The sequence below is a fragment of the Miscanthus floridulus genome, chromosome 7 (assembly GCF_019320115.1).
Source record: "Miscanthus floridulus cultivar M001 chromosome 7, ASM1932011v1, whole genome shotgun sequence".
Taxonomy (NCBI): domain Eukaryota; kingdom Viridiplantae; phylum Streptophyta; class Magnoliopsida; order Poales; family Poaceae; genus Miscanthus; species Miscanthus floridulus.
In genome coordinates, this window is record NC_089586.1 from 13,432,439 (window position 1) to 13,443,477 (window position 11,039).

The 11,039-nt window shown below is 44.0% G+C and overlaps 1 pseudogene; it reads right to left on the reverse strand.

The window, feature by feature from the left end:
- Window positions 1-37: 37 nt before the first annotated feature.
- Window positions 38-11,039, reverse strand: LOC136466544 (glutamate receptor 3.1-like; annotated as a pseudogene).

Genomic DNA, 11,039 nt, shown 5'->3' on the forward strand with positions numbered 1-11,039 from the left:
CAACTGAAACAAACATTTATTCCATTCATAACACCATCATCATTCGTGAACAAGGGTTGACTCTACAATTTTACAGTTTTGCCAAACTCGGACTACTTGTTATCCACTTGACCACTTATCATTGGGCGGTTGGGGTTGTTGGCATTGAACTTTTTGAGAGGCTGGTCCGCTTTTTCTTTGGTGGCGGCTGCCTGTCATCGACGAATGAAATGAATTTTCTGAGGCTGCGCTTACGATGTCGATGATCCTGCATCCACGGAGATTGCTGATCCCGGCTGTTTATGTCTCAGGTACTGCCGTAGCATGATGCCGAAGTAAATGAGCAGGGCGAGGACACATGCTGCGCCACAAATGAGGAACAGGCCCATGAAGCTCTCAAGGCGGAGCTGGTTCGAGTCCACAAACTCAGTGTTGTCGCAATTGCCTGTCTTGAGCCACTTGTCATGGATCTGCTGCAGTTCCCCACTCTCCGACAGTGTTAGGATTGCGGTGGACATGTCTACTTGCAGAGGGGAATCCCTTGGAAATACCTGATAGAGTGAGTTCTGTAAGAGCTATGTTCGAATTAATGAAACGAAGTTGCTACACTCTTGACATTAGACCTCTGCTGCAAATAAGTGCAAGGAAGGCTCCATAGTCTTAGAGAACGTGACCTTTCTCTTAAGAAAAAACTAATCTTAGAGTGTACTATCAGTTATGTGAACACTGGATGGAACGCTTGTAGTTAATGATGTAACACTACTTCGATAATCTCGAAGGAATTATAAGATGTGTTTCTGTTTATATTTCTACTAGAATGGAATATATTTCAAGAAAACTTAAAGTTAGATGCACTTACAAAGCCCCATCCAGAACTGGTGAATTCTGAGCCAGCAACAGCAATCTTGCAGTAAGTTGACAAAAATAGCTCAACATAGGGGCGCTCTTCAACAATGGCCATAACACCTCCTTTCTTCGGGCCTAACTTGAGGTTTTCAGCGTATTCTTCAGGAGAATCAAGAGCTTTTAGCCTCGACGGTGAGATGTTCAGTTGCTTGATCATGTATTCTTTGGCAAAAGAACCGGCGTGGAAACCAATAGGACAATCACTATGTTTCAGGTCATCAAGTCCTCTTATCGAACTATCAAGTTGTTGCACGGTTAGGAAGGAAGTAAGACTTGCAGTATAGCTTGATTGAATGATCATTACAACAAATAGCCATATGATCAAAACACCACGTCCTAAGGTACTCATAGTGTTTTCTCCTGGTAATAAAAAATAAGAGCAAAGGTGCCACATCAGAACAGAGGGTCAATTATACTGAAGGACAGAACAGGAAAGGTTAGTTTACTCACTCTGTACAAAAAATAGAGTCGAAAAACTAAACCTGCAGAGAATAAATAATATCATAAGAATTACTTTCAGAGGAAAGAATCAAGCCATCAGACAAGCATTTAACAATATGTGTGGAGAAGTACTTTGATAGGCAAAACTAAAAAATAGAGGATAATATACCATAATATCACGTGACATAGATTATGAGAGTGCAGACATCTTTTCTTCAACCAATCTAAATTACAAGATTTAAGTTCCTTGTTCATTGCTAGGTGTTCCATTTGGACAAAATGTCAATGTTGAAAAACACAGCTTAAGGCTGCCAATAAAGTGTAACATGTTGCACAGAAACAAAGGAAAAAAAATAACATTTGTAAGTGAAAACAAGATGTGTGTATATTAAGTGCAAAAGATGCGATTCAGATCCTTACCAAACAGTAGTTATTATTTGTTCCCGTGGCGAGCCGCGAAATTCATCATTTATTCGATGCTCAAGAATCCAAATAACCACACCCACAACAAGAATAGACAACCCTGTAACACCCCACATCCCCAATGTAAATGGCTGCAAGAATGCCAAAGAATTTGTGTTATGCTTTTCTATCGGAGCCAAGATAACCAGGCCAGACTGAATGAAGGGCTGGGTGAAATCAACAATTTTAGTTCGGCTCATTGTAATTTCGATATCCCCTATTGCTGCATCAAGATCCTGCAGGATAAAGTAACTCTGATCACTACTATACATGATGAAATGTGGAGGAGGAAAAAAAATTGCATGTCCACACTTACATTGTCCGCAACCATATGTGCAAGTTGGTCATAATGAGGATTTTTAGTACCATTGCCGAAAGGTATAAACCTGTATGTAACTGGATAAGGAAGCAATGCCAATGCTTGAGTGAAGACATCGATGCAATAGCCCTTCATTGACCCAGTAGCATTATCTTGGCTAACAACCTCTTTAAAGCTATATCTGTTAGGGACGCCAATTTTCAACTCCTTGGCATTGGAAGGAAAGGCCCAGCCTCGAGGCTTCTGTGCAGTCTGTCCAGGCCAAATGACATCATAGAGTTGTTCATTGGCAAGAGAAGTATTAGGAGGCTTCGAATATAGGTCCTCTGGAAGTACAGTCGATAGCAATCTTGTATAGTTTGACCAAAAACCAATGGTCCTCATGCCATTCCCAATTATGTTTATGATATCATAGGCAGGATGAATGAGTTCATACAGAGCATTAAATTGCACTTCGCCAGACACCCCAGTGAAGTTCACATTTCTAATCTTATCCAGTAATTTGTTTCCCATGTCAAAAATACTCATGGCTTCAAGGTGAAGTTTTCCCCCAGTTTTGTCACTCAACCTTGAGTCATTTGTAAAGGAAATCCTCCCACCATCATCAAAGAAGGCATCCAAGGCCCGAGCTACAGTCCACACACTATCATAAACATAAAAACCATAAGCACTGATGCGAAGATCACTGTGGTTGTATTTCTTGCTTAAGCTGCTCCACCTGGACACCAGATTACTCTTCATCTTTGACTTTGGAGTGTGTGGACGTACAGTCAGAACACCTTGCATGCCATTTATAGTTTCAGCAGGGACCGATGAATTCGCATCAAGATAAGCAGAAAGCCAATCAGTTGCAATCCATACAAAGCCGTTGCCCATCATGTTTAGTGAATTAGCAATTGACAAAAGCTTGAGTCCGGTTCCCGAACCAGTATGGAGGATAATAACACGAGACGCCATATTACTAACAGTAACCAATAGATTTATAAGCTCACTTGGTTTAGCATTGGAACGGAACCCGACCTTGTCTGAAATTTTGCAGCGCCTTGCAGTAAGTTCATCATCCAAAGCAGCAATGCCGTTTCGACCATAATCATCATCAACGTATATGGCAGTCACTATCTTCCAATGGTAGTAATCAACAACTGCCGCCACAGCTGCCATTTGGTAGAGATCGCTGGGCATAGTCCGCATGAAGAATGGGAACTGGATTGATGATAGAGTTACATCCGACGCAAAGGACATCAAAGGAACTTGGAGCTCATTTGCGACATAAGTAATGATATGAGCAATAGGAGAGCACTGTGGCCCGATGATTGCAATAACATCAGTCGCCATGTACTGCAAAGCTGAAAAAAAAGGAATATTGTATCATCATCACAAGTCTAGAATGGAAGCACGCAGTATTGAACAGTGAAATAAAAAAGGGAATCGGTATTAAAGTTGGTCTACCTTCAACCATGCCAAGGAAACCGTCATCACAATTTGTATCCCTCGTGTCAACTCGTAACATTGTTCCATTTAGAACTGTTGGATCTGAGTTGATATCATCCACTGCTGCATGGATGGCAACATCTGAAACACCTCCAGTGGTGGAGTTCAACTGAAGAATAGACCCAATACTCACAACTGGCGGCCTTGCTGCTAAGCTTTTGTGAATCCCATTAGGGAGGATAAACAGGGAGAGATCCAACAACATGAGAAAAGCTATCTTCATTTTGGCCGAAATATTTCAGAGGCTGCTACAAACATATGCAGAAGTTGGCAAATTATCAATGAGTGTGTGAACCCTATCGAAAGAGAAAAACATAGAGCCACCTTATTATTAGGATGAACATGTGCAAGAGAATAAATATACAGGGCGTTTACTTGTAAATTGAAAGGAAACAATAAGAAAAAAGGAGATCAACAAATATAGACAACATGAAGAAAATATAGGAATAACATGAACATAATGGACTGCACGTTTGAAAGAAAAGCGACTTGGTGACTACACTAGATATATGATGAATGAAAAAAGAACTCATTTCTAATATGGTACAAAATGTTTTGATAGGCGCCAATCATGATATCCACTTTCTGTATTTCCAGAAGGAAGATAAAGAGAAACCAGCGAACAAAATCCCAGCATTGATCAACCCTCACCAAATGAAGCTTAAATGGATCATGGATTCTTCTGGCAATCATCATCCGGAACCTAACTTTGCTCATATGGCCCTATCCCATTACCTAGATGCAACGTGTGGTCTCCATGAGTGAACAGCGATAGATAAAACATGTGGTTGTCTTACTCGATCCACATATTTATTTGGCGCACCCTTTCGCTGTGAACGAAAAGAAGAAAAGATGGATATTCATACCTTGGCACTGTGCAAAGGCATAAGAACCAATCAAGGTATCAATTCTATTCCTTGTGTCGATCAGACCAGAAGAAAAAAACACGCATTCCACGCTGTAGTATAATCTTATTTTCTTTTAGTAGTGAAATGATGAGGTCAGGTATTGCCAAGCACGCTTGCCATGAGGAGGTACGCTTCCATACACACTAGTTGTACGTTCCAACAAACTCTTAGGGAGGGGACTTCCTGGAAAAAGTGCAACAATGCCTAATTTGTCAAGCAATCAGCCCGTCCATGCGGTTCGTGCTCGTTTTAGCAAGTGACAATCAACAGGACGGACCTAAATCACAGATCTTCTAGCGAATTCCTCGCTCCAATCAAAACCCAACAGCGTCAGGTGCTAACAAATGTTACTACTAGAACTAGGAGAAGTACAAAGGATCAACAGGGATGCGCAGGAACTAGTCCAAGAAGAACTTTTGCTCCAAATCACCACTAAGAGCAAAGGAAACGGCCGGAAACGGCAGCCATTGCCAGGTGGAGACATAGGACGTGTTTGTTTGCTTGGCCCGAATGGGGAGTCGAGCCCGGGGGTGCAACTCGACCTGTCCGTTTGCCTAGACCAGCCCGTGAGCCAGGCTGGCACGACCCTTAAAGCACCCCTGGGACTGGCCGCGGGGAAACAAACTGGGCTCTACTAGAGCAGGTGCTCGCCTGGCTCATTTCGGCCCTAGACGGGTGGCCATGGAGGGCTCGTGCGGGAGGCGGAAATGTCCGCACGCGGCGCCGCTAGGGTTTTCGGCCTCCGATTTATCCCCCTCGTCGTCTTCTCCGCCGCTTCTCGCTCCCTCGCTCTCTCCGCTCTCACTTGGTCCGGTGTTGACAACACGGTAGCGGACGCTCCCGGCCCTTGGGGTTGGGGAGTTCATTCGCTGGCGTCGGTGTGGTGGAGGTTGCGTTGGTGTTCTGCCTGCTACATCTCAGTCTCCGCTCCGCCAACCACTTCATCTCCTTCGTCAGGTGCTAGCTGGTGGTGGTTAGTGTTTCGCGGGCCTCTTCTTCTTCCTCTGTTCTGGATCTGCTTCCTCTTCTTGATTACTATATGCGAATGTAGTTCACTTTGAGGCCAGCAAAGGCATGTCTAAGTTCTAAAAATTGTGTTTAATGCCTGCATGTAGATGGATCCAACAAACCAGCATTCTATTATGGCCACTCAAGCTGTTGCCATGGTTGTGGTCATGGTAGCTTTTGTGTTTTCCATAATAAAGAGGCTAAGGGGTGAGGATGAACCCATAGTGTATGGTCCTAGGGCTATAGCAGATGAGCATAGGCACAAGAACTTGTAGCTCATTTACAACTCTACCGATGCAGAGTGCATTGCCATGCTAAGGATGAGTAGGGCCCCTTTCTTTGCTCTCTATAATCTGTTTAGGCAGAGGGGCCTTGTGCTAGACAATATCAATTCAAGTGTTGAGGAACAAGTTTCTATGTTCCTGCATGTTGTTGGCCACAACCAGAGGTTTAGGGTTGTCCACCAGATTTTTAGAAGGTCCATAGAAACCATATGCTGCCATTTTTGCCAAGTCCTATATGCAGTTAGAGAGCTTAGAAATGAGATGATCAAACCACCTAACCTTGAGACCCACCCAAAGATTTTGGGCAGCCAAAGATGGAACCCTTTCTTTAAGGTGCCTGCCCATTTCTGTTGAGTCCATTGTAGGTACTTGAATTACTTAACACAACTGTTCAAAATTAATTTGATTGTGTCTGACCTTGTCTCTAGGATTACATTAGGGCAATTGATGGCACTCATGTGTTGGCAAAGGGTGCCTAGACACATGCAAGGCGCCTTCAGGGGTAGGAAGAGTAAACCCACACAAAATGTAGTGGCTATTGTGGACTTAGATCTCAAGTTCACCTGCATACTAGCTGGGTGGGAGGATTCAGCACATGACGCTTTGATACTGGCTGATGCTATTGAGAGAGATGATGGGCTGAGTGTACCAGAAGGTAACTCGTTGTCCATACAAGTCATACTATTGTGCACATAACACACACATTCTTACCAAAAATATGTTAATTGCACTTGTAGACAAGTTCTACCTAGTTGATGCAGGCTATGCTTGTCGGCCAGGGTTCATGCCACCCTATAGAGGTGTGCGGTACCATTTGTCAAAGTATTTTAGCCGAAACTATCCTAGTGATGCCAGGGAGCTCTGCAACTTGAGGCACTCTTCACTTAGAGTGACGATTGAGCAGGCTTTTGGGGCTTTGAAGAACCGCTTTTGTATTTTAGACAATAAGCCCTTCCACCCATAAAAGACCCAAGTGAAGCTTGTCCTTGCTTGTTGCATACTGCATCTTGGATACTTAGTTTTGGCATTGATGAAGTGGTGCCAACAGAAGAAGAGTGTGGCTTGCCAATCTCGAAGTTGTTGTAGATAGCCAACCTGTGAATGAGTAGCAATCCTAGGAGAGCACTGGGATGGCAGCTAGGAGAGATTTTATTTCTTCTAGCATGTGAGCCAATAGAGGTACTTCTAGGACTTGATAATGTTGGGCACATTTATGTAATAATTTCAAACCATTTAGGCTACCTTTGTATAGAATAAGTGAGCGGTGCCTGTGAGCTTAATATGTAATGGAAAATGTTGAGACTACTTTTCATTTTGCTTTTTCATGTTGGTTTGCAACTTAATCTATGAATGATGCTCTTGTGCTATTAAGTTGTTGTGTTAGTTAAATGCTACCCTGCTACCCTACATAGGATGCCTATTGTCAATGTATTTGGTGATGGTGCTGCTAAGGGCTTTGTCACTGCTGCCTCACTCATGGAGGGTTGGGGTGCCTGCTGCTACTCCTACCCCTACTATTGGTGCTCCTCCACCTGCTAGTGCTAATGGGCAACCACCTGCTGCTGTCAATGGGGCTGTTGTTGCTGCTGCTGCTGGCAATGGGGCTGCTATTGGTGCTAGGCCACCTACGAGGTGGACAAACAGCACTAGTGGGTTTGTGTTGCGTAGGATTAGTCAGCTCATCCAAACTAGTGCTAGGGTAGACAAGGGTTCAAGGAGAAGGATGTAAACCAGGTGGCTGAGGCCCTTAGGGAGTTTTCTGGTGAGGAGGTGACTTCCGCATAGGTGTACAACCACCTTAGGAAGTGGAAACAAAGGTGGGGAAGGGTGTGCAACTTGAAGGATCTAAATGGGGCACTATGGGATGATGACACCAAGGCCATCATGCTGGAGCAAGATCACTATGTTGGTCATGTTAAGGTACCGCCTTTATTTTCTTGTAATACTTACTATTTTCAATTGTTGCAGCTTACTGTTTTGATATGCATTGCACTGACTTATGCTTGTTTCTCTTGTTGCAGGACCACCCCAAGAATGTTGACTTCCTCAACACCCCCATTAGGTTCTATGAGCAGATGGAGACCATCTTTGGCAGCTCCATGGCCACTGGTAGATTTTCTCTAGGCTCAAATGAGGCCCTTGGGGTGAACAACAATACAATTGACACATCAGCATGGAAGATGCTTGGAGGGCACATTTGGGAGCCAGCAGGTGGATGACAAGACTAAGGATGGGGAGAGCAGCAAGGCAACCGACTAACTGAGGTGCTTACCCCAACTGTGGGTGGAAGAGGAAGAGGTCTTACTTCACTGAGGATGAGATGTTGCTCATGACCAACATGACTGATGTTATGAACAATGTTGCGGATTGGGCCTTCTCATGTTGATGTTGATCTCTACCAGGCTGTCATGTACATGTCTGGTTTCTCAGAGGAGGCTATGATTGTTGATTTTAGCCACCTGTGGGACAACATGTCCCAAGGTAGGGCTTTTGTGGACATGGTGGACAACCATAGAGTTCTCTGGCTTAGCACTTTCCTGGCCAAGAACTACTACCTCTAGGCTACTTGCACTCTACTTCTAGAGCAAGCTAGAGGAGGGAAGAAGTTGAGAAGTATATGTTCTCCACCCTCCTTAACCACTCTCCTTCCCTAATCTTTTATGTAGTGACATAGGGTCTTTTGTGCAACAAGGTAGCTTGACTGACTAGGGTTTTTTCATTGCTCATTTGGGGGGCAGCTAACTCTATGTAATATTTGTTCAACTTATTGCTGGTTGTAGCAGCCCTAGCTGCTGGTACTTGATCTGGTGAGGCAATGTGATGATGTTGTTGATTTAGTGAACACAACTGCAGTGACAACTGTCTTACTGCTTCATATATCTATCTTACTCCTGTACACATATGTCTTACTATCTTCCTGTCTTTATTTTGCTAGTACTTGAACTTGTGATACATCTACCTTACTGTTCTGTTGTTTTTGTTGAATGTTAAGTACCATGGGCCACATCCATTATATTGGTTACCAACACTCCAATGGTACATGTGCATGTCATGCTAGAGCATGAGGTACAGATGTATCATTTTGGTGCTAGTAGTAGTGCATGGGGTGTTGTCCCATGGTAGCATATCATTCAACAAAAATGATGCTGGTTTGGACTACTTATCTATGAAGGTGGGGATGACATTTGGTTATGCCTACGATGATGACAAGAACTATGATGAGGTGGCACTTGTTAGTTTTCCTGTTGATCTCCTGGTTGGTTTTTCTACTGATCTCTTGGTTTTCTATCTATGGTGCAGCTAAGCCTGTCTCTTGCCTATTTGTTCTTCTGTCTAGGCAAACAAACATGCCCTTTGGAACTGTATTGTCCTGTGCTTGCTGTTGTCCAGTGCATGCTTGAATGAACCTTTTTTGCATCTTTATGGTCCAGTGCTTGCTTGAATTATGCCTTCATCTTCAGTCTTGTTAAGTGCCACCAATCATTCTTTATGCATATGAGATGTTGGGAAAAAAATCTGAGGCCACTACTTATATTTGTTAGTGATGCCTATGATGTTGGATGGATTATAGGAGCAGGTCGTCTAGTTTGCTTTTTGTGTCTCCTCCTTGTGCCCAAACCAAATGTCAGTTTGGCTTACAACAAGGTGAAGACATCTAAAGCAAACTATTGGTTTTTGACCAGCAACCACATAATTGAGGCCTGGAGTCAATGCTGCCAACGATGTTTACTTTCATTTGCTCATTGTTATACTACTTGTTAAAACTGATGCAGCATGTTTGGGTTTTGCAGAAAAGTGATGACTGGATGCTATGTTGTGTTCAATGGCTGTCGTCCTAGAGTTTACTCTAACTGGCCTGACTGCCATGACCAAGTCCATGGGTTTTTCCTGGTGCTTCTTACAAAAAGTTCAGCTCCTATGATAATGGAATTGCTACATTCAACTCAAGAACCAACTCAAAGCCAGGCACAAACACCATCCTTTGTGGTAGTTGAAGGTAGTTAGGGAAAACTAACACATGGTCTAGGCAAACAAATACGGAAACATGGGGATAGTGTGAGCCAGCCCCAACTGGTCTAGGGCAAATAAACACCACCGGTTGCACCAGCTAGGGTGGCCTAGTGCTGACCAGACCCAGCTGGTATGTGCCAGCCACCCTAGTCCAAACAAACAAACACGCCTATAGGGATTTGCTCGGTCGGCTCCAAGAACAAAATGGTGGAGAGGATGTGTCATGTGGCTAAACCAGAGGCCCAGCGTCGAGGTCAATGGGCTAGGAGAAGCCCACGACCTAGCCCTGGCCGATCCTAGGAACCCCCGGCGTGCGGCAGCAAGGGCGCTCGGCCATGGGGGTGGGCCACCTCCGCTTCTCGAGTCTCCCAACATTCAAGGTGATTTAGAAAAAAAAAATGGGGGAAGTCATAAAAAGGTAGGGAAATAAATAGAAAGTCGCTTAGATAAAATAAATTAGGATTTAGTCACGAAATAAATAAGTTTGCTTGTAAATGAAACCATCTGAATCTATAAGGACTCTTCTCTTAGTTTCTTGGAAGAAAAGTCTAGACTGTTTAAGGACCAAGCCTCCAAGAACTACTTCCCTCCGTTTGCGTTTACTTGTCAGCGGCCTTTTAATGTAGCAAATTTGACCATCTGTTTTTTCTTATAAAAAAATCTTAGATACTTCAATGTATATAACACTAATGAAGTATGTTCAATAAAGAATCATATATGTGAAAACTTGATGTATCTAAAAATCTTTTGTAAAAAACACGTATGGTCAAAATTACTACAGTAAAAATTCGGTGACCAGTAAACGAAAACGGAGGTAGTATATATAAATAAAGGGGTCACGTGACCACAAGGAATAAACAATTCTTCCCCTGTCCTCTCCCCCTGCCACCGCCTCTCCTCCCCATGTGCCCGTGCCCCCTACCCTAGCCGCCCGTTGCCACCTGCGCCCTTAGCCCCCCTCCCCCCTGCCACCCCGACCAAGGCCGTGACGGGATGATTTGTGCTACAGAAATAGCAAGCGTGAGGAGGAGGAGAAAGGGACTTACGTCGCAGCTGGCGTCAGTGCTCGTGCTCCCCCGAAAGAAAGAGGAAATTAATCTTGATCGTCTCCAAGGGGAAGCTTGACTCCTCGTCTTTGTGTCCTCAACTTAACACCCCGGCCAGGACCAGGCGGCGGCCTTCCCTGGACCTCCCCATTTGCTCTTCAGGTCATCTTATTTTGGAGCTGGC